General features: G+C 40.0%; 2 long non-coding RNA genes across 3 annotated transcripts in view; both read left to right on the top strand.

The window, feature by feature from the left end:
* Positions 1–10564, top strand: part of LOC127493979 (uncharacterized) — a 143535-nt gene extending 132971 nt beyond the window's left edge. The window contains exons 2-3 of one of the 2 annotated variants that reach the window (XR_007924659.2): positions 3121–4138; positions 9949–10564. This is a non-coding gene — a long non-coding RNA (uncharacterized lncRNA). Of the gene's footprint in view, positions 1–3120 lie in introns of both variants that reach the window. The other variant, XR_011387895.1, reaches the window with a different exon arrangement.
* Positions 1–22673, top strand: part of LOC138849286 (uncharacterized) — a 391413-nt gene that overhangs the window by 203579 nt on the left and 165161 nt on the right. The gene's annotated exons all lie outside the window — the stretch shown is intronic.

Raw genomic sequence — 22673 nt, 5'->3', positions numbered from 1 at the left:
CTATAATACTATTATTAGTTTTGAACCCATACTTTCTATTTTAAATTTTTATAAATTTTAAATTACTTTCTTAAATATATGTTCTGATTAATTAAACTAAGCTAATCACTAGGATGCCTAGGTTTCTTTTTTTTAGATATATTTTATTTATTTGAATGGCAGAGTTAGAGAGAGAGAGAGAGAAAGGAGAAGGCAAGATCATCCATTGCTGATTCACTCCCCAAATGGCTGCAACAGCTGGGACTGGGCCAGGTGGAAGCCCAGAGCCAGGAGCTTCATTCAGGTCTCACATATGGGTGCAGGGGTTCAAGTACTTGGGCCATCTTCTGCTACTTTCTCAGGCCATTAGCATGGAGGTGATGAGAAGTAGATCAACTGGCACTGTTCCTAGCACCCATCTGGGATGCTGGTGTCACAGGTGGTAGCTTAACCTGCTGTACCACAGCACCAACCCCGTGGATGTCTGGTTTATTTTATGAGAGAATCACTATTGCATTGGTTCATCATATTGAGAAATTGTTGCTATTTTTCAAATATTTGTGACGAGAGACATTCATCCAGAAAAATCATTTTGCTGGATATTGTTATTCTTACCATGAAAATTTTGAGTATGTGACTAGTTTCAGATTATGGACTTCAATTTGGCCTTTCTGTGACTAAAAATGAATGAAGATTTTACTGTATGATCCAGGCTTAACAGTCACCTGAAAGAATCCCCTTTGGGCAAGACTGCAGATGGGTTTTCTGCACCACTGATTTCTGCACTTACTCATAATTAAAAGGGTGGGTAAAACCCTCCTTACTTATATACTGAACTCAAGAGTGTTTACCTATACATGACCAAAACATACTGGCATTCTTCCAACAGACAGAAATATTGATTTATTAATAATATTACTTAGTGCAATGAAAAAATATGAAAGCAAAGACCTTTATAACTGAATACTCTTGTCTCTGCTAGAATATGATTGGTGGGTAGTGATGTTTAACTGTTTTGGTGAAGCTAACAGCTGCATGAAGCACTATGCAAATAGCACAATCAAATGTATAGGAAATAGTTAATTTACACCTTTGAACTTGTTGGATATAATAAGCTTATTTTGTTAAAGGAGAATTAATCCTTGCTACATACTTGCATGAATCTTTATTTGATGGGGAACATAAAGGGAATAATTAGTGTTCCCTGTTGCATAACTAATGTTCTCATAGGGATAAAGAAAGTACAGAAGAGATTATCATGTACACCTCAACTTGTACCACATATCTAGGCAAGGAGAAGCTAAAGCGTGAGTGAGTTGGAAAGTTCAATGGGATGATACAGAATGGCGTGTAGAGGTTCACACCTAGTTCTCACTTTTCCTAGGTGTGTAGATTTGAATTCAACCAACTCTTACACACTTGATCTTTTATTTCTTCATCTGTAATAGGGATAGTTTTACCTAAAAATTGCTAGTTTGTAAATTTTTTTGTTTTTATTTGAAAGAGAGAGAGAAATCTTTCATGTACTAGTTTACTTCCCAAATGCCCACAACAGATAGAAGAGGGCCATGTGGAAGCCAGGATCCCCAAGCTCCATCCATGTCTACCATGTGGATGCCAGGAACTCCAAGACCTGAATTGTGATCTGCTGCCTTACAGAATACATAAGCTGGAAGCTGGGTTGGAAAAGGAGCTGCCAGCACCCTGAGATAGGATTTGGGTGTCCCAAGCAATGATGCTTTAGCCACTCAACCACAATGCCTGTCCCTAGGGATGGTGCATTTAAAATTCTAGTATGGGCATGTCATCAAAGTAGCAGCAATAATGACAAGAACATATCCTAAGTATGAGGAAATAAACCTTGTAAATGGATTTTAAATATTAGACAAACACACACACACAAACACACACACACACATACACATGAGGTAGGGGTGGGGGAGAGAATCAGTGTCATTGGCTTACTTTGTTATCATTAGGAATTTACTCGGTGCCAGACTATGTGCTAGGCACTGGTAGTGCGCAATATAGTAATGGGCATTGAACTCATGGGGCTTTAGATTACTGACTAAAACTAGGTTTCATTTTTTTAACATGAGTATTAAGTGATCGCTGTGTCTGTGAATCTATGTAAATTTTGTCAGAGAACTTGTTGAGTCAGTGACTTAACTGTCATTCTCTGCACAGAACCTTAACTCCTTCTTCTAAAAGTTTAAATTGACATTGTGATATTTACATAGGCCTGAGGAAAAGTATGACTACCCAGGGACTATGTATATAGGTTAATAAAAATAAATAAAACATGTTCTCACACCCTTTCCCTGCGCATAAGACTCAAAAACTTGTAGGATCTACGTATTTTCACTTATTGTTAGGAGTAAGACAGTATTGAAAACCATTCATTGAACATGAATATCTTTTCGGGATGAAATACTTCCATTTATAATGTGAAGCATCGCCAACCATAGTATATTCTGTAACCACCCCACACAGGCTCTATATTATGTAGCTGCTGTTATTCTAATTTTAATGAAAATGGGCAATATTGGATATGAGAAAATATTGGCATCATGAATTAGAATGAGCCAAATACAGGCATTATTAACGTCAAAATTGATCTCTAGCACTTATTAAACATACATCATGTGTTCAGAATTGTGACAAGTGGTTTATTTTCTCTATAACCTTACGAGGCAAGCAACATTATCAACTTTCTGTGTTGATAAAGAAACTGAGGCTTCGAGAGGCTTAGTGACTTGAGCCATTCCCACAGCTCATAATTGGTGCTTATGAAATTAGGAGTCAAGGTCGCTTCCCTGCAGAGCTTGTCTTCCTACCCATTACTCTAAACTGCCTCCCATGAAGCTGAGGAGTCTGTTAGAAAGCGAGTTATCTTTCCTACCAGGTGTTCTTTAAACTTCACTGTATTTATTTCTACTTTTCTCATAACCTCTGTAATCATCCACTTATTGAGTTGCAGCTCACGGTATGTGTGTGGGAGGTTGCAGATAACATACCAGCGGTGCGTGCTCTTACGCTTGCCAGCTGTTCTGGCACAATATTTATTTGCACCATAAATCCTCCACTGCTCATTTTTCTATAAAAAAAATCCGTCAATTGACAGCTCATCTTATTTTTCAGCCCAAAACACTGGAAGCTGAGGTATCTTGACTTGAGGTTCACAGTCTCCAAATAAACAGAATCGTGGGCACCACGCCTGACAGCGTGGGTGAACAGACAGTCGTATCTGGCTTACTCACAGAATTCCACGGAGTCTAAAATCAAGGCTCTCCCTCTCTCCTATATTTGGAAAATTATTCGCTCTACTTTCATCAGCGCAGGTAGGGGTTAATGAAGGTTAAATCGTTCTAATTTAGTTGTGACTGTGCCAACTCAGTGCTTGAACAATGTGGCAGGTGTCAGGCATCCATACTTCCTTCCAGAAGGCCCTCACAGTGGCCTCCCTGCCACTGATGCCATCTTTGCATCATCTAACACCATATGGCAGAACTGCCATTCCCCTGCTAGAGGAGACTGGTCCTTATCAAACTTTTCCTGTTGCTCCTCTTCTATTTAAGAAACTCGTGTTATACACTTGATCTGAGATTATCAGTAGTAACACACTAATCAAATGTTACACCTTTCCTCCAAGTTCAGTGTTTAAAAAATACTGCTTTGAATTTCCAGTGAAAACATTTTGATACGTCTGCTTTCCCCTTGGAAACCATTCCATCTTTGCCTTGATGTGTGGAATAATTATGGCTCCCATGTTAGTTCATTAACTTTTCTTTTCCATTAAGCGGTCTGTCTTTTTTGACAGTACCTTCTGGCAACTAGAAAGCTAAATGCAAAATAATTTGGGATTAAGGGGAGGCCATTCAGTAGTCATCCAAAAACAATAAAGTAGGACTCTGTTGAGGATCGAATATATAAGGCTTCACCATGCTGTTACTAAATTTCTAAGGAAATGTTCAAACATACGAGGACTGACTCTAGAGGGATTATTCTTAGAGTGGGGAAGAGTAGGTACTATGGGAGGATAAGACATTGGTCAGTCTTTTTCCAAGAACTGGAATAACTTGTTTATTCTGCTTGTAATCTAGCTCTCCAGTGCCCCTGCATGTGCCAAACATTCCTGGAGCCCTGTATCAGCCTCCAGGTATGCTTAAAAATATGCTCATATAATAGGAAAACTGTTGAAAGTCAGTATGAAAGACTACAGTATACCTATAACCTATTACCATGTGGGCAGGTTCTTACATTCAGCATTTAAAGAAGGCATGGTGTTTAGGGGAAAAGGCTTTTAATTATGTTCCGTTTTCAGCAATTATTGGGCGAGAAAGCCTTTGAAGGTGGATAGGGTCTTACCACACATACATCGGTGAATAGAAAGTAAAAATACATAGGGTTCTCTGCTCTTTTTATAACTCTGTTCATGTACCAGTGCCTGGGGCCTTCATCATTTCTGACCATTTTCTCGTAAGCTGCAAATTGCAAACTCAATTGAGTAGCAGCTGTAAGTTTAAAGGATATTTACAAAAATCCTTATCTTTGGTGTGCTGTGAAACTTATTCACTCCTGGAGACACCATTGTTATACTTAGGTTTTTGGTTTTTATTATTTAAGAGTATTTGTGAGAGAATGCTTAGCATATTTACATTTTTGCAATTATATGCACACACATATGATTAAAACTACTTGAACCCAGATACATATCATACCCAAATATATATCTGAAAATGTAATATTGAGAAAAATCATAACAACATTTAAAAATAATGCCTCTAAAAGTCTCGGCAGGGAATGGGCTGTCAGTGAAGACTGCCACATTTCATGTCGGAATGCTTGGTTTAAGTCCCAGCTCCTGTGCTTCTCATCCAGCTACCTGTTAATGCACAGTCTTTTAGGCAGCAGATGATGGTCCAGGTACTTGGGTCCCTGGCACCCATGTAGGAGGTACAGATTGAGTTCCAGGCACCTGGCTTTGGCTTGGCCCAGCCCTGGTTGTTGTGAGCATTGGTGAGTGAACCAACAGATGGAAGACCTTTGACTCTGTCCCTCTCCCTCTTTTTCTCCCTCTCCCTCCCTCCCTGCCTCCCTGTCTTTCTCTCTCTCTCTCTCTCTCTCTCTCTCTCTGTGCCTTTGAAATAAAATGAAAATACATCAGAATTTTTTAGAACATTCAGCTGATGGAAAATGAGTGAGTAGCACTCAGTTCCCTTGTATCACATTAGAAAGCTGTGATGGTCCTTGCAGGATCTCACCGCATGCCCATTCTATCCCAGGGCTTAAAGATGCTTTTTCATCCCTTCTTTATAGAGAGGATCTTAAAATAGTATATGGAAAGCAAGAAAGCTACCCACCTTAAAGCACTTCATACTTCTGGATAATGTGTGCGTTAGTGATTTTGTATCTCATTTTACAGTGGCCCAGGGGAAAGGGGTCAAAGAGTGACAAACATTGTGGAATGCACTCAGCACACAACATACAGCACAAGGGTGCTAGCTGAGAGCTTCCAGAAAGGTTTAACCAGAAGCTTGCAGACAGTACATGGAAGTACTATGGCTGCCTTCCTTTAATTAAGGGGCTGCCCCAGAAGACACGTAACTTAGTTCTGAACCGTGCTTTCAGGACCAGCTCAGTGGGATGGCAGCTACAAGAAGGAACATCTTAGACCAGCGCCGCGGCTCACTAGGCTAATCCTCCGCCTTGCAGTGCCGGCACACCAGGTTCTAGTCCCGGTCGGGGTGCCGGATTCTGTCCCGGTTGCCCCTCTTCCAGGCCAGCTCTCTGCTGTGGCCCGGAAGTGCAGTGGAGGATGGCCCAAGTGCTTGGGCCCTGCACCCCATGGGAGACCAGGAGAAGCACCTGACTCCTGGCTTCAGATCAGTGTGATGCGCCTGCCGCAGCGGCCATTGGAGGGTGAACCAACGGCAAAAGGAAGACCTTTCTCTCTGTCTCTCTCTCACTGTCCACTCTGCCTGTCAAAAAAGAAAAAAAAAAAAAAGGAACATCTTGCCTTAGTACACATAAGTTTCTAGAAAATGACTTGCTTTAATGCAATCATTTGCCTTAGATTAAAGAAATGCCCCTCTTCCTGCATATATTGTGGCAAAATGATACAGGATTTTGGGGAGAGGAGTCTTACCATGGATTATACTGGGTAACATCTGTGTTCATTTGCTAGCAGTACCATAACAAAATAATGTAGACTGGGTGGGAAAAACACCTGGAATGTACTTTCTAACAGTTCTGCTCTTTTATAAAGGTTTATTTTATTTATTTGAAGGAGTTACAGAGAGAGGTAGAGACAGAGTTCTTCCATCTGCTGGTTTACTCCTCAAATGGCCCCTGTGGCCAAAGCTGAGAAGATCAGAAGCCAGGAGCCAGGAGCTTCTTTCTGGTTTCCTATGTGGGTACAGGGGCCCAAAGACTTTGTCCATCTTCTACTGATTTCCCAGGTGCTAACAGGGAACTGAATTGGAGGTGTTGCAGCCAGGACTCGAACTGGCGCCCATATGGGGTTCCATTGCTGTAGGCCACTGCTTTAACCTGCTATGCCCCAGTGCCAGACCCCTTCCCACAGTTCTGAAGACTACAATTTAAAGTCCAGATGACAGCAAGCTTGGTTTCTCCTGAAGCAGCTCCAGCTTGCATATGGCCACCTTCCCATTTTATACATTCCTTGTGCCATGTACACACATTCTTGGCACCTCGCTGTGAGTCCAGATTTCCTCTTATAAGAACACCATAAAGACTGTATTACATCCCATCCTGAAAGCCTCATTTTAACTCAGTCACCTCTTGAAAGTCCCTGTCTACAAAAGAAGTCACATTCTGAGCTGGGGATCAAGGCTTCACATGGCAATTTAGGTGGGTAGGCAGGCACCTGTCGATCAATAACAACATCTTAGTTCACTTTGAATTTCCAGGGATTCTTGAGCAGAGAAGGGAAAATTCAGACTATAGTGAAGAGTGCTTCTCGGGAGAGCAAAAACCCTCAACCAACATAAAAAAAATTGGCATCGCTGGCAACACTGTTGTTTAAATTAATTCCTAACACCAGAGGAATCTCATGTCATCTGTCTGCAAATGCAGGTTTAACCATAAACGGTGCTCTCTGGCTTCTGGTTGAAAATGGAGAGGATTACATTCATTATAATATTAAATAGATCAGGTGAAATTAGCTCTCAGCAGAGAGCAGCTGCTGGTTCTCACAGTGTTGTGACAGGCTTTGCCAATTATGCAATGCAAATATAATCATCTGACTTCCACACATTCTCAGACCTTGACAAGCCCCACAGATCTGTTGGGCAATTTCTTCGGATCTGGTCCCATACATGTTGGCTTGACAGTGGCTGTCTCAGAAGCCAAAACACAATGTTTCTGACAGTCATTCAAGATGAAAGCTAGAATAGAAGTTTGAGCTTCCAGTGATTGAGGGAGAAACATCCAGGCACATATATTCATTTTGCTTTTATTAATCCAGCTGATATTGATTTAGCCTCAAGCAGTGTTGTCTTATTTTTGCTTAGAGCAGCAGAGTGAAAATGATATACAGATACCTTAGCAACTGCTTTATTATTAAGGAAGTTTAATTTTGCTGAGTTTGTACATGTATGATTTCATAACAATATATGACAGTCTTCCAAAGGTTCATGGAAAATAGCATTAAAAGATAAATTTAGGGTCAGGCATTTGGTGTAGCATTTAAGATACTTCAGATATCTGCATCTCATATGAGAATGTCTAGCTTTAAATCTGGGCTCCACTTCAGATTGTAGGTTCCTGCTGATAGCCATTTGACAGTGGCTGACGGCTAAAGTAGTTGGGTTCCTGCCATACATGTGGAAAACCCAGATTGAGTTCTGGGCTCCTGGTTTTGGTCTGTCTTAGTCTTAGCTGTTGCAGGCATGTGGGGAGTGAGCCCATGAATGTAAGCTCTCTGACTCTCTTTCTGTGTCTTGTTCTTTCAAAAGATACATGTATAAACTTAATTCACATATTTTATATGAAACTAGATATTTTTAAATTTATTTTTAGGTTTAAGAAACTAATAGATAAAATTATAATAATAGATTAAACTTAAAATATATGCCAAATATTTAGCTATCACAATGTGAATAGCACCCAAATTGAGGAATTATTATTTCAGTATTTAAAAATTATAGAATCCATCAGAGAAGTCATTCATGTCATTGACAAATGGAGGAAATTTCAACATAGTTCACATTTTTAAAGAAACAAGCAATTTATTTTGTTAAAAAAAACCTTGAAGTTCATGCGTAATTTTTTCATAAAACATCTCCCTTGAACTTTTTGAAGACCCCTTCCTATTAACTTGAAAGCCCATAATGTCCTTTTTTTATGGCAAAAAGTACTAGGAAAATGTATCTTTGGTCTTACTGGATTACACAGGTCTTGGTTGTGGTGAAATTGTTTACTACAGAGCTAGCATGAAGTCTGACTAAGTGGAGCAGATCAGTGTGAACCCTCACACAGAGCTATAGGATGGGTTTGGGCAATACTCACATAGATGTTGATGAGATGCGAGCAGGAATTCTTAACTTGAAGAACAAGTGTACCTGCCCAAACTGCTAGGATATCTGACCATTTAAGGAGAACAGATACAAGAAGACGATGTTCACCAAAATTACCTGTATATGCAGGTAGAGGTATTTGTTATTCTAATTTTGTGTCAGTGGAAAGTAAGAAGATTACAGGCTCGAGTTACAAGAAGGCTTCCCTGAAAACTGATCATAAAATCAGACCAGAGAATGCTGCCTAGAATGCCTCTCATGTAAAACTGAGTTGGGTCATATTTTCCTCTGGGTCTGTTTGTGCTGTTCCCGGGGTTAGATTGCTTCCACAGAGGTTATTTGCTACTGTTGTGTGGATAGCTCAGGAGAAAATTAGAAGAATAAAAATAAAGACAGATGGCTTGTCAGAAGAAGAGCATCACCTTCATTTACCACTATCTTCTCTGACGGAGCATGAGTTTGTAAGCAGGGTCAGAAGCAGAAGGCTGCGTTTTCTGGATTGCGCCGTGTTGGAAAGAATCCTCTGCACTCTCTCTGTCTGACACGAGATGCTACACCTTGCGAATATGTTAGTGAGAAGCATATGCTGCTTCAATATTCACATCCTCCCTGGTAATATAGGAGCTTTTTGTAAATGGTCTTTTACTGACACAGTTTTCTCTTCCCTTTTCCCGACTATATACAGATGTACTCAGTGCGTGAATGTCTTAAACAGGATAACAGTTGTAACAGGATGAATGTCAGGAGAACTCACAAGTTAGTTATCTGGGCTTAGAATGCTTAAGGGTACCCCAAATGAGATGAACATTTGTCTCTATTTTTACTTATAAGCCCTCTGTGTGATGGATGGATGATCATGAACTGTGCAAGTTACATTCTGAAGCTTCATAAGCTTACAGATTGGATTGTGAAGGGAAAAACAAGTCCACATAAAATCTGTATTTTCTGGCCAGTTGAGAAGACCTTCATTTAACCTTCATAATACTCAGTTCATAATTGATCTGTGTCTTCATTCTAAGCTACTCTTTTAGCCCAACTGTCTTTTTTCACCTCTACTATCTCTAAGAATTATATTTCAATTCTTTGAAGAATTTTACTTCTAAAATCTATTAAGAAACACACATAGCCCTGGAGGTCATTATAGAGCACTCTTAGGAAACTAAGTTGTCAAAGGTGAATGGGTTTCCAGGAACAGAGAAAAAAGAAAGGGCACAGAAGTGTAGATAAGTGAGGTTGCATAGCATTTACGCAGAACTGTGTGATCACGGATTGCCTATGAGATTTCCAATGGAATAACACATGCTCACATTAGAGAGGTATTCAAAAAGTTCATGGAAATTGTATAATAGGAAAAAGCTAAGCATGTACTTCAAAATGTTTTGTACCTGAATAAAATTATCTTTTTTGTTTTTCTATGACCTTCTTGAAGTACCCCGGTATGTGGGGCTTTTCCTTGAAGATGTTTTCTTGATCCATTGGAAGTAAATTTGGAACTTGGACTTTCTCCTCAAAGATACTGATGAATATTTTAAAAGGCAAGCAAAAAAAATACTTTCTGTTCTGTAGTCCCTCCCTATCCTTTTCTTTCGATACAATATCAGCTTGAAACTATATCTTTCAAATGCCCAATAGTAGGTAATTGGGAACCACAAAGTGTGAGCATAGTTTTACCAGTGTATGTTGAAGATAAATTTGACCCACTTTCATTCATAGATCTAAGGTTAAGTTTTTGAGAGCTTCATCCAGGGGGGTTGTATTAAGGGTCAAGAAATGAGTAGAGGCCGGCACTGTGGCTCACTAGGCTAATCCTCCACCTTGCGGCGCTGGCATACCATGTTCTAGTCCTAGTCGGGGCACCAGATTCTGTCCCAGTTGCCCCTCTTCCAGGCCAGCTATCTGCTGTGGCCAGGGAGTGCAGTGGAGGATGGCCCAAGTGCTTGGTCCCTGCACCCCATGGGAGACCAGGATAAGTACCTGGCTCCTGCCATCGGATCAGTGTGGTGCGCTGGCCGCAGCACACCGGCCGCGGCAGCCATTGGAGGGTGAGCCAACAGCAAAAGGAAGACCTTTCTCTTTGTCTCTCTCTCTCACTGTCCACTCTGCCTGTCAAAAAAAAAAAAAAAAAGAAAGAAAGAAATGAGTAATGAGTAGAGAAAGATTTGGCAAGAGAAGCAGCAAAAAGATGGCCAGCAAGCTGGCGGTAATGTGTTCATCAAGCGCTAGGGTCCAGCTTGGTATTTACTTGCCCTGTCTTTTTCTTGTTTGTTATGCCCGTCTTTGCAACACAATGCCCACAAAGGACTGATCTTTGAATAGAGCTAATAGGAGAGATGATGTGACAGTGATAGGGCAAGTGTTTTATTCAATCATTCAACAAGCATTTGAGGCCTACTCTGGTGAGGCATTGGTAGAACTTTATTTTATTTCAGTCTTTAATAAAATAAAAGCCATTGTAAACAAAACTTGCAAGGCAACAGGGCAATCCAAGTAGTCGGAAAGTAGAGACATGGAAGCAAAGTAGACCCGTATCTAAACCCCATCTGTAGCTTTGACAGATTAGTTCACAGCTTAGAGTATTGGGTCTTGACACTTCATTGGTGATAGTAATACCTACTTCACTGAATCGTTGAAAGAATGTGACAACTCTGTGAAACAAATAAGCTTTCAAAAGGATGCATATATAATATTGTGTGACATAGGATTGAGATGTTGCTATAGAACCTCCAAATCTAGGTCTACTCATCTGACACACAGAAAGCCAATCACTAGGTTCAGGGTGGTTGTAGAAGTAGGGATTTACTACCAGGCAGCTAGTACTTAGTTTCTGGGCTCCCCAAGGAGTTAGAGGTGATGGTTATTCCTTGTCTTTTAAAGTTGTATTGGATTTTATTCAGTTTTAAGTTCAGAGTTTTAGCTTATTGTGCTTTGATTTCTTAATTTTTCTTTTTTTTTTAAGTTTACTTATTTATTTGAGAGGCAGAAATACAGAGAGAGAGAGAGAGAGGTCTTTAATCTATTGGTTCACTCCCCAAATGGCCACAACAGCCAGTGCTGGCCCATCTGAAGCCAGGAGCCAGGAGTTTCTTCTGGATTTCCCACTTGGGTGCAGGGGCCTAAGCACTTGAGACATCTTCCACTGCTTTCCCAGGCCCTAAGCAGAGAGCTGGATTGGAAGTGGAGCACCCAGGACTAGAACTGGCACCCATAAGGGATGCCAGCACTGCAGGCAGAAACTTAAGCTACTACACCACAGCACCAGCCCCAGGGGTGAAGATTCTTAAAGAGGTGAGAGGTTCTTGATAAGCTCATGTCCAAGTTCCTGGTTAGTCAGTGGTGTTCATGACCTTCCTTTGAAAAGCAGAGTTGCAGATCAGTCTTCCATCCTCTGGTTTATTCCCCAAACGGCCACAATGCCAGGCCAGAGTTTAGGCGTGTGGAACTCCATCCAGGTCTCCCATAAGGATGATAGGGGCCCAAGCACTTGAACTATCTTCTGCTGGTTTCCCAGGCATATTAACAGGGAACTGGATCTGAAGTAGAACAGCCAGGACTCAAACTGGCGTCTGTATGGGATGCAGTCACTGCAGGAGGGAGCTTAACCTGTTGGGCCACAGTGCCAGCCCCTCTTTAGGGAATTTACCATGGCCATGGCCACATTAGCTTAGGTTGGTTCAGGAGGTTACATATGAATGGTAGTTATGTTCTGTCCCAGACTTGAAATTTCCCTACCTGACCTGAAAATCATCTAAACAAACCCATCTGGACAATACTGGCCAACAGTGTTTTATCTATTAGAAATGCAAGTAATTTCTTGAGCCCAGTGATTAGAACTCCATTCTACCAGCTATATCACTCCCTCAGTTCACTGAATTCCTTTTGATAAATGACAGCAAGGACACCTTGGGCTAAGGGAGATAGATGGAAGGCTGGGTCCTGCTTTACACTGAAGTGATTCTGTCTCACTGTAACATGGCAGGACACGATCTCTTTAGGTCTAATGTCAGAGCATACATACACATGTAGGTTCTGCCCTTGGTGGAATCTCAATTTCCACCTATAATTTCTACCCACTAACTATACTAATTTGCAATCCATGCAACATCCTCCTTCTTAAGTAGCAAACCTGAGCCCATCCAGGTACAGTTGTGTATTATGTGAGTAAATGTGAGCATGTTATGATTGTGTGTACGCATGTCATTGCCTCAACCCTCAAGAAACTGTGCCTAATATGTTGGAAAATACATGCTTTGATGCTTTGTTGTCAATACACATGGTTTCATGGCTGTTTACCTGAAAGCTTCCCCATTCACTTGGGTTCCTCATGATGAACCCCTGGATGCTATGGTATTGAACAGATGGAGTGCATTCCATTATTTCTTAACCGCTATGATAATTGAATGAATCATCCATTTAAATAAAACAAATAATAAAGTACCTTGTGAAAAACATTTTAAAAAAGAGAGAAACAAAAAAGGAGAGAGAGAGAGAGAGCACAAGCATGCTATAAATTGTCAGGGAGATTATGACAGTGAAAACCAGAGCTACAATTTTATTGTTTTTTTTTTCTCTTTTCCTTGACCCCTAGAGAATACACAAATAAAATCAATTAATGGGCCTTGAAGAAGAATCACTTTAAACTGTTCAATTAAACCCCGCAATGCAGAGAACAGAAGGGAGAAAAAAAAAAAAAAACAATAAATACGTCTTAAAAAATGGACTTGTCAGAGGCGCCAGGGTCCCGACATGCACCGTTACTGACGGATCGAATCGCAGTTCCATTAACACCATAATCTTATAGACTCCACAGGCTGTAAAAAGGGGATTTACTTTAATCAGGTTTGGTTAGGACTGAATTTGAAAAGCGCTACAAGTGAAATAAAACATGACCTCCACCTCTTTGATTTTTCTCCAGCATTGCTTCCCTAGCACGTAATTTGCTGTCCAGTGACGGGTCATTTCAAATGATTGTGATCTGCCGATACATCTCTCTCTCAGTAGTGGAAATCATTAATGCAAACCTGCAGTGTTTCTTCCTAACTGTTTTTCTTCATCTAATTATTTGATGGAACAATCATCACCATCTCCATCATAGTTCTCCCAGTTCTCTCCCTCCTTTTAGTTAAATACCTAGACTAGTGTCTTGCAAAGTTCCCAGAGCATAGTCATAAATTTTATTTAGAATAATAATGTTATGAATTTTGATAAGTGCTGAGTAAAACAAAGCTAAACAGCTTTTCTTGTTGTAGCTCTGCTTAGTGCCTTTCCCATGCTAATATACTCCTGAGAGGGGTGAGAGTGTTGGCCACTCTTACTTGTCTATGGGGGTCATTTTTGGAACTTCTAATGAGACTTGTGTTTCAGAGGAAGCACGACGAGAAATACTAACTCAGGCAGCTTTTATTTATCTCCCTCAGTAAGTTCCCTACCATAATTTGATTGCTGCCTTGTTGGTAATAAGCACTCACCCAGAAGGTGGCTGGAGCAACACTGGCAGGCCAGGTGAGATGTGAGATGAATGGCCATTAAGCAGACTGGGAAGTCTATAAATCTAAAAGGTGTCAGAGTAATCTTTTCTCACTGCTTCTTGCTTCATACTTCAGCTTTTCCAATTTGTCAAAAGACACAAGCTCAATAGCAAGTTGGATTTCTCCTCCCTACCTTCGCAGAGGAGGGCTCTAAAAAGACATGTAACGTGGTGTCAGGAAGCAATGCTTTGGGCCTGTTAGCTACCTTGAGTGTGTATGTTGTTCAATGTTAAGATGAACTGTGTGTTGTTTGGTATAGATTTTTAATTTGAAGGAATAATAAAGGCCAGTGAACCAGAACTATTTTAATAGACTACATAATGCTCTATGGACTTCAGTGATTACAGTTGAGTAGTGGTCGTATGAGAGTAGAGTTGTGATTTTGGATCCCCTGTCCTTAGGGTAAATCCTGATGCTTCATATAAAGCTTGGTTCACATCTCTACACCTACCACTTATTCCTTTCAAGATTTGATTAAGATTTTTTTTTGTCAAACTAAAATAAGTCAAATTTCTTTGTTAACTTTATCTTCTCTGTCCATTAAGGCTCACAAGAGCAGTAGAGGGTGAGACTTATCAGAAAGGAGTACATGTGGTTCAGCTGTGTCTACAAAATTCTGCCATTGAAGGAGAAAGGGAGAGAATTCTGGGTCATCTGCTTGGTGGCCTCATTAGGATTATTTGTGTCCACGGTGCAGAGGACCAAAGAGTATCTCAGAGGAGAGGTAACTAGAACTGAGGTGATGAAGGAGCAAAGAGAGAAAAGAAAGAATGAAAGTCCACCTAAAGAATATTGTCAGAATGATGCAGAGGGGGAAGAGAGAAATAAATAAGGTACATAAGGCATGAGAAAGCAGGTAGATTGGTCATGGAACACCAAGAGCAGCTCAGAGAAGATGAGCAAATACAATAATACCAACATGATAAAGCTCCCCCGAATTAAAGGATCTAATGGAAGAGTTGGTCCTAGGATTGCAAGGTTAATTCTAGAAACATTTTTAAAAGCCCCCAAAACCATAAAAATCACTTTCAAAGAGCTCCAATTTTAAATGCTCCCTAGAGGTACTGTAATAGAAAAGGGCTTTTAAATGCTATTTCTATTTTTTTTCCCTCTGTTTTCCTTAGGGGCTGTCTCAGAGGGATGATTTATTGTCTACTATATTTAAAGTGACAGAGCCAATTTTGAAGGCCTGCTGTAGTGGTGCTAGCAAAGACGTCCATGGGAGCGCAGAAAGCACCCTGTACACATCAGTCAGTGCCTTACTTTTGTTTGGCTTTGGTCAGCATGACTGACAGAAATGGAATGAGAAGAACATGAGCCTCTACTCTTAGGAGGAGAAATTCTGTTCAATAATGTTAATTATGAGAGTCAAAAAAAAATTGTTCAGGAAGATTTTGATTTTTTTTTCTAAAATAGTAATTGGGCAAACTTCTTTATAAAAGAGATCTAGAATCACATAAGGGGTCTTCAGAAAGCTCTTGGAAATGTACATTATGCAAAATCTATGAATTTCAAAATTTTCATACCAACCTAAGCTTATCTTTTAATGGTGTTTTCCATGAACTTCTTGCAATACCTTCATATTCCTTCTAGCCAGTATAAAAGGGCTCACCTTTTTTTTTTTTTAATGTAATAGATAGTTAATGTACCATGTATTAGGCATTAGGTTAACTAACTGCAGAAAAGTAGGTAATAGCAGAGAAAGAAGGGGGAGGAACAGCAAGAGAGAAAAATGACACACAATGGGTCTTTTTTTAAGATTTATTTATTTATTTGAAAGTCAGAGTTACACAGAGAGGAGGAGAGGCAGAGAGAGAGAGAGAGAAGACTTCCATCTGCTGGTTCACTACCCAATTGGCCACAATGGCTGGAGCTGTGCCTATCCTAAGCCAAGAGCCTGGAGCTTCCTCCAGGTCTCCCATGTGGGTGCAGGGGCCCAAGAACTTAGGCCATCTTCTGCTGCTTTCCCAGGCCATAGCAGAGAGCTGGATCGGAAGTGGAGCAGCCAGGACTCAAACCGGCGCCTGTAAGGGATGCTGGCTCTCCAGGCAGCGGGTTTTCCCGTTATGCCACAGCCCTGGCTGTACAATGGGTCTTGACCCACGACATTGCCAGAGTTTAAATACAAATACCTGAGTTAGGGTCTATCTGAATTAGAGCCATGAATGGACTTGAGTGAATCATTCAACCCCTTTAAGTCAGGAAAGCATTAATACGTGATCTGCTTACTTTGGAGATTGCTGTAGGAATCAGTTCAATGTGAGATAACATGTGCCAACACCCTGAAAGTTGGATTGGAAGTGCAGTAGCCAGGACTAGAACCGGTGCCCATATGGGATGCTGGCACTGCAGGTGGTGGCTTCACCTGGTACACCACAGTGCCAGCCCCATTGAGTCCACTTTTAACATGATATTCATACAGGTGAATATATACAGTAGAAAAAAGAGGATAAAGCAAATGTGAGTGTGAAATTTACTGTTTTCTGAAAGTAGAAGTTTATTCATATTTTCATTAGTAGAAACAACAGCATTTTTTCTGAGACAAATCTTTTTGGTGATAGTAAACATGAAAATGAATTTATTTTATTGAATTCTGAAGTATATTTAACAGTATAATGGATTATATATTAACTGTGTGGTAAGAAATCAAAAAACTTTTATATTGGAGTTTATTATATTTGCCCTCATTAAACTCTGAGAAAATATTAAAATATGGATCAAGTAATTTTGTGGAGAATTAGTTATTTTGTTTGAATTCATAATTGATTCATTTTAATATAAAGACAGAATACTTAGCCGGCGCCGCGGCTCACTAGGCTAATCCTCCGCCTAGCGGCGCCGGCACACCGGGTTCTAGTCCCGGTCAGGGCGCCGGATTCTGTCCCGGTTGCCCCTCTTCCAGGCCAGCTCTCTGCTGTGGCCAGGGAGTGCAGTGGAGGATGGCCCAGGTGCTTGGGCCCTGCACCCCATGGGAGACCAGGAGAAGCACCTGGCTCCTGGCTCCTGCCATCGGATCAGCGCAGTGCGCCGGCCGCAGCGCGCCGGCCGCGCCGGCCATTGGAGGGTGAACCAACGGCAAAGGAAGACCTTTCTCTCTGTCTCTCTCTCTCACTGTCCAGTCTGCCTGTCAAAAAAAAAAAAAGACAGAATACTTGTGTGATTTTGGTAAACATTTGATGTAAACCTCTAATCTTCATAAATTTGTAAGATGTGTATGTTACTTTACAGATGAAAAACAGAGGCTTATAGAAGTTGAGACATTTTCTCAAGGTCATACAGCTAGATGATATCAGAACTAGAACTTGAATCTAAGGTTAGGTTTTCAATCATGAGGCTCTACTGCTTCCTAATTCCTGGAAGAAGAATTGCCAAGCAAAATGGTGTCATTAGCATTTCCATTAGAGGCACAGAGGAAAAGGAGAAATCTGCCAGCGACTTCTGCTTTGATTTAATAAAGCTGTGACACTTTAAGGCTTTTCTGAAGGTCAAAGAAAAAAAAAAAGTTTTGTTCAATTGTCTTAAGAAAGATGTAGGGTTTTCTTTTCCCATCTAATTTTTTTCAAATATGTCATCATTTCTCAAATCCCTGCCTGCCATTGGTCGTGCTTCAGTCTGGATAGCCCAACCAGACATATAAAGATGAACATCTTTGTGCTCAATCAAGAAAAATTTTGTGTTAGAATGCCCAAATTGTGGGCAATGTATAACATGCAAGTACTCCTCACTTTTTGCCACATGAACTAGGAAATTATCAAATAGATGGTGATAATAATAATATTCTTTGTTTATGTTTTCTGCTTAAATATTTTGACTCTTACAGCTTATTTTCATCTCATCAGATCACTCATTTTGGATGCTATTTTTAAGATGCATTTATCCATTTTTAGATAACCTATAATTTTAAAATATAATCAACTCTCATTTATGCAGTAGTCAATTATACAATGTAATAATTACATGGGCTGCCTTATGACATCTCATCTTTTGGCCAGGCAGTGATACTACTACCTTAGGATGCAGAAAGAGAAAAAGAAGCGTAGGAGAATCTTAATCCATGTAGCTAGACTGACGCTTTTTGCAAAAGTGGCTAAAAATCAGTACATTTAAATATCCTCTGCTGTCTCTTCCTTCATCAGTACTGATAAGATAACCACAGGATGAAAATCTGTTTTTTCATATTAGAAGGCTAAGACTAAGTAAATAATATAATAATAAAACCTAACATTGATCTCTGTTGTCTACTAATTTATTGTGTGAACAGGGATTTTGAAAGCACATCTACTTTCACTTGAATATTTCTATTTCTGCTGTTCTTAAATTTTTAAAATAGCTTTTATAATAGCTAATACTCAAATAAGCTTTAATATATTGCAGGAACTGTTTTTGAAAGGTTTATATAGTGTCGAGTGTTTAGCCCAGTGTTTTTCATACCAGTTGGGATGCCTGCATCCCGTATCAGACTGCCTGGGGTTGAGCCCTGGTTTCACTTCTGATTCTAGTTTCCTGCTGATGTACAACTTGGGAGGTAGCAGGTGACAATTCATATACTTGGGTTTCTTCTATTCACAGGCTTTTGCCTGGGCCAGCCGTGGTTTTGTGGGCATTTGGGGAATGAGCCAATGGAAGAGAGATGTCTCTCTCTCTCTCTCTCTCTCTCCCCCTCCCTCCCTCCCTCCCTCCCTCCCTCTCTCCCTCTCTCTCTCTCTCCCTCTCTCTTCCCACCCCTTCTGGCTTTTGTATAGATAAAATAAACAAATAAGATTCTCTCATGTATTGACTCATTTAATGATCCCATAACCCTATGAAATAGATAAGTTGTATCCAGGAGAAGTGACATGCCCAAAGTTACACATCTTGTAGGATTTGAATGATAGCACCTGATCTATAACCTATGTTCTTAAATACCACTGTGTAATTCTATCATATGTAGTATTTTCATAGTAATAAGTACTTATGCCCTTTTCAATTTATTCTACTGCATTATTCTTAGATTCTATTCCTTCTATCATATACTTTTAACATTTATAGAATTTATTTAAGCCTACTAATGTTGCATTTTCCCATCATTATGGGATAAGGTGTCTCATATATTCCCAACACTTAGCATATTTTTTTAACTTTTATTTAGTAGATATAAATTTCCAAAGTACAGTTTATGGATTACAATGCCTTTTCCCCCCTATAACTTCCCTCCCACCCGCAACCCTCCCATCTCCTGCTCCCTCTCCCATTCCATTCGCATCAAGATTAATTTTCAATTCCCTTTATATACAGAAGATCAGTTTAGCATACATTAAGTAAAGATTTCATCAGTTTGCCCCCACACAGAACACAAAGTGCCAAATACTGTTTGAGCACTAGTCATATCATTAATTCACATTGAACAACACATTAAGGACAGAGATCCTACATGGGGAGTAAGTGCACAGTGACTCCTGTTGTTGACTTAACAAATTGACACTCTTGTTTAAGGCATCAGCAATCTCCCCAGGCTCCAGTCATGAGTTGCCAAGGCCATGGAAGGCCCTTGAGCTTGCCGGCTTTGATCTTATTTAGACAAGGCCATAGTCAAAGTGGAAGTTCTCTCCTCCCTTCAGAGAAAGCTACCTCCTTCTTTGATGGCCCGTTCTTTCCACTGGGATCTCACTCACAGAGATCTTTCATTTAGGTGGTGTTTTTTTGTTTTGTTTTGTTTTGTTTGTTTGTTTGTTTTTTTGCCAGAGTGTCTTGGCTTTCCATGCCTGAAATACTCTCATGGGCTCTTCAGCCAGATCCGAATGCCTTAAGGGCTGATTCTGAGGCCAGAGTGCTGTTTAGGACAACTGCCATTCTATGAGTCTACTGTGTATCCCGCTTCCCATGTTGGATCATTCCCTCCCTTTTTGATTCTATCAGTTAGTATTAGCAGACACTAGTCTTGTTTGTGTGATCCCTTTGACTCTTAGACCTATCATTATCTATCATTATGGTCTATTGTGACCTGAAATTGATCACTTGGACTAGTGAGGTGGTATTGGTACATGCAACCTTGATGGGATTGTATTGGAATCCCCTGGCACATTTCTAACTCCACCACTTGGGGCAAGTCAGCTTGAGCATGTTCCAAATTGTATATCTCCTCCCTCTCTTATTCCCACTCTTATATTTAACAGATATCACTTTTCAGTTAACTTTAAACACCTAAGAATAATTGTGTGTTATATATAATACATAGTGATAGAAATCTTCCACTTTGGTAGAATCAAATTCTCACTATCTCAGGAGTCATTTTACCCAAATGAGATGGCTTTTTTGTCTAATATCTTTGAATCTCCTTTATTGTCAGAGAACCCTTCCATTTATTAGGAAAGTTGTTCTACTTGTCAACTGATCTCTTCATTAGTGTTGAAATTTCTACTCATTGATTTTTACCTGTGAATCCACTGCAACTAAGTCTAAATCTCTTCTCTGTTAAAAACAAAGTCTTCTAAATAGCCTCCTTGCTTTGCCATTGCTCAGCCATGCCGTCTCTTGATCTACTTTCTTCGGTTTCTCTACAAGTGAAGGTGTCTATGTCTTCTTCATCATTTAGGTACTATTTCTTCACTTGACCTAAAATTTGTTAACCTCTATAAGTGTGGTAGCCAGAGTTAAAATATATGTGTATCCAATCTGATGATGATAATCATAAATAATAGTGGAATGTGTCCAGACATTGCATTCATGATAAGCAGGAGAATGCATGGCAAGAGGCTGGTGTTGTGATGCAGCAGGTGAAACTTCTGCCTGTGACACTGACATCCCATGTGGGTGTTGGTTCAAGTCCCGGTGGCTCCACTTTCAATTCAGCTCCCTACAGATGTACCTGGGAAAGCAACAGAAGATGGTCCAAGTGCTTGAGCCCCTGCTACCCATGTAGGAAGTCTTGATGACTTCTACTCTCCTGGATTTAGCCTAGCCTAGCCATGAGTGCTGTGGCTATTTGAGGAGTGAACCAGAGAATGGAAAACTTCTGTCTCATTTTCTTTGTAACTCTACCTTTCAAATATATACACAAGTCATCAAAAAAAAAATGCATGGGCTCTCTCTGGCAACATTGACACATAATGAGGCTTATGGTGCTATGTATCTCAATGACTAACTCAGATTACATTCATTAGTTGGTACTTAAAGTGATGGACCAAAGTCCAGAAGTTTAAACTTCTCCATTTTGGATTTTCTTGTTTTGATTTGGTTCAAAGTGACCTGGAGTTCTTCTATTATGCTTATGTTTTTCTTTTATTTAGGGAAGTGAATTGATAATCTTGCCATATATATACATATATATTTTTTTTACCCAAGTAATCAATAAATATGTTGAATGAGATAGAGCCTAGACTGTTAGTCTTAGACTGTTAGTCTTTTCTTTGTTTTTGAAAATTTATTCATTTGAAAGGAATAATAACACAGAGAGAGGGAGCTTCTTTCTGCTGGTTCACTTCCCAAATGGCTACAATGGCTGAGGCTGGGCCAGCTGAAACCAGGAACCTAGAACACCATCTAGGTCTTCCACAATGGGTGCTAGGAGCCCAGATACTTTGACCATCTTCCACTTTCCCAGGTGCATTAGCTGGGAGTTAGATCAGAAATGGTGCAGCCAGAGGTTGAACAACTGCTCATATGAGATGCTAGTATTCCAGGTTGCAGCTTAACCTGCTGCATCACAACGTCAGCCCCTAGTCTTTCCTTCTGAGTCTTATAAATTCATGAACTAATACTTTCCAATGGTTATTCTATTAAGCAGTTAGCAAATACCTTACTAGTTTTCAATCCAGCCTATGCTTTCCCATTTATTTTTAATCACTGCTACCTTTACTCTGGTAGCATTGTTTCATAAGCATTTGTTCAAATATCAGTATTCTCCCTTTCTGTTAGAGTTTGGGTAAGCTACTGGGAATTGACAATGAGTCAAATCTTTTTGGAAAGGAAGACTGAAGTATTAATATTCCATGACGTGATAAGTCTGTGACCACTTCCTTGAAATCACAGCTGCTTCTTGATGTAACATTACTTGGAATGAGCTTGTTGCCTGCTATGGTGATGGTTAAGCATTGATATGGAACTTTCTTTTTCGAGAAGGCACACAGTCATTTTTGTTAGTTATTCCTTTCAGGAGTTACATGAGGTATTTCAGTATTAAATTCGTAAAAGACGGGGCTGTCATCACCCCAGTTAAAACATTCTTTTGAGCTGTTCATTCAAGTTTGATTTTGTATTTGCTATGGTATAGAGTACCCCTTCCACCACCTTGAAAAAGGAGAAGTGGTAGTAAAGAAAAAAAAGCTTCTTACTGCCAAGTAACTACAGAGCCACTAACAGAGGTAGAATTAGAAAGCAAGTTCAAGAATGTTTCGGCACTGCCTAGGAATGCATGAACTTTCTTGCTTCTGTGGGTTTTCCTTCTGAATAAGGTGTTCTCCTGTCCTTTTTCTTAACTATGTCAGATAAGCTTTTCAAATGTAAAAATTATACCATCCAATATAAGTGGCACAGTATTTCTTGTTTTAATGTTTATGACATTTTATCAAAGGTGGTTTATTTATTGGACTATCTGGGGGAAAATAGCACTTGAATTGGTTGACAGGATTTAACATTACGAGAGCCTTCGCTC

This window comes from Oryctolagus cuniculus, chromosome 4, assembly GCF_964237555.1.
Source record: "Oryctolagus cuniculus chromosome 4, mOryCun1.1, whole genome shotgun sequence".
NCBI lineage: Eukaryota > Metazoa > Chordata > Mammalia > Lagomorpha > Leporidae > Oryctolagus > Oryctolagus cuniculus.
The sequence above is the reverse complement of the archived record's forward strand: the minus strand, read 5'-3'. Positions and strand labels throughout refer to the sequence as shown.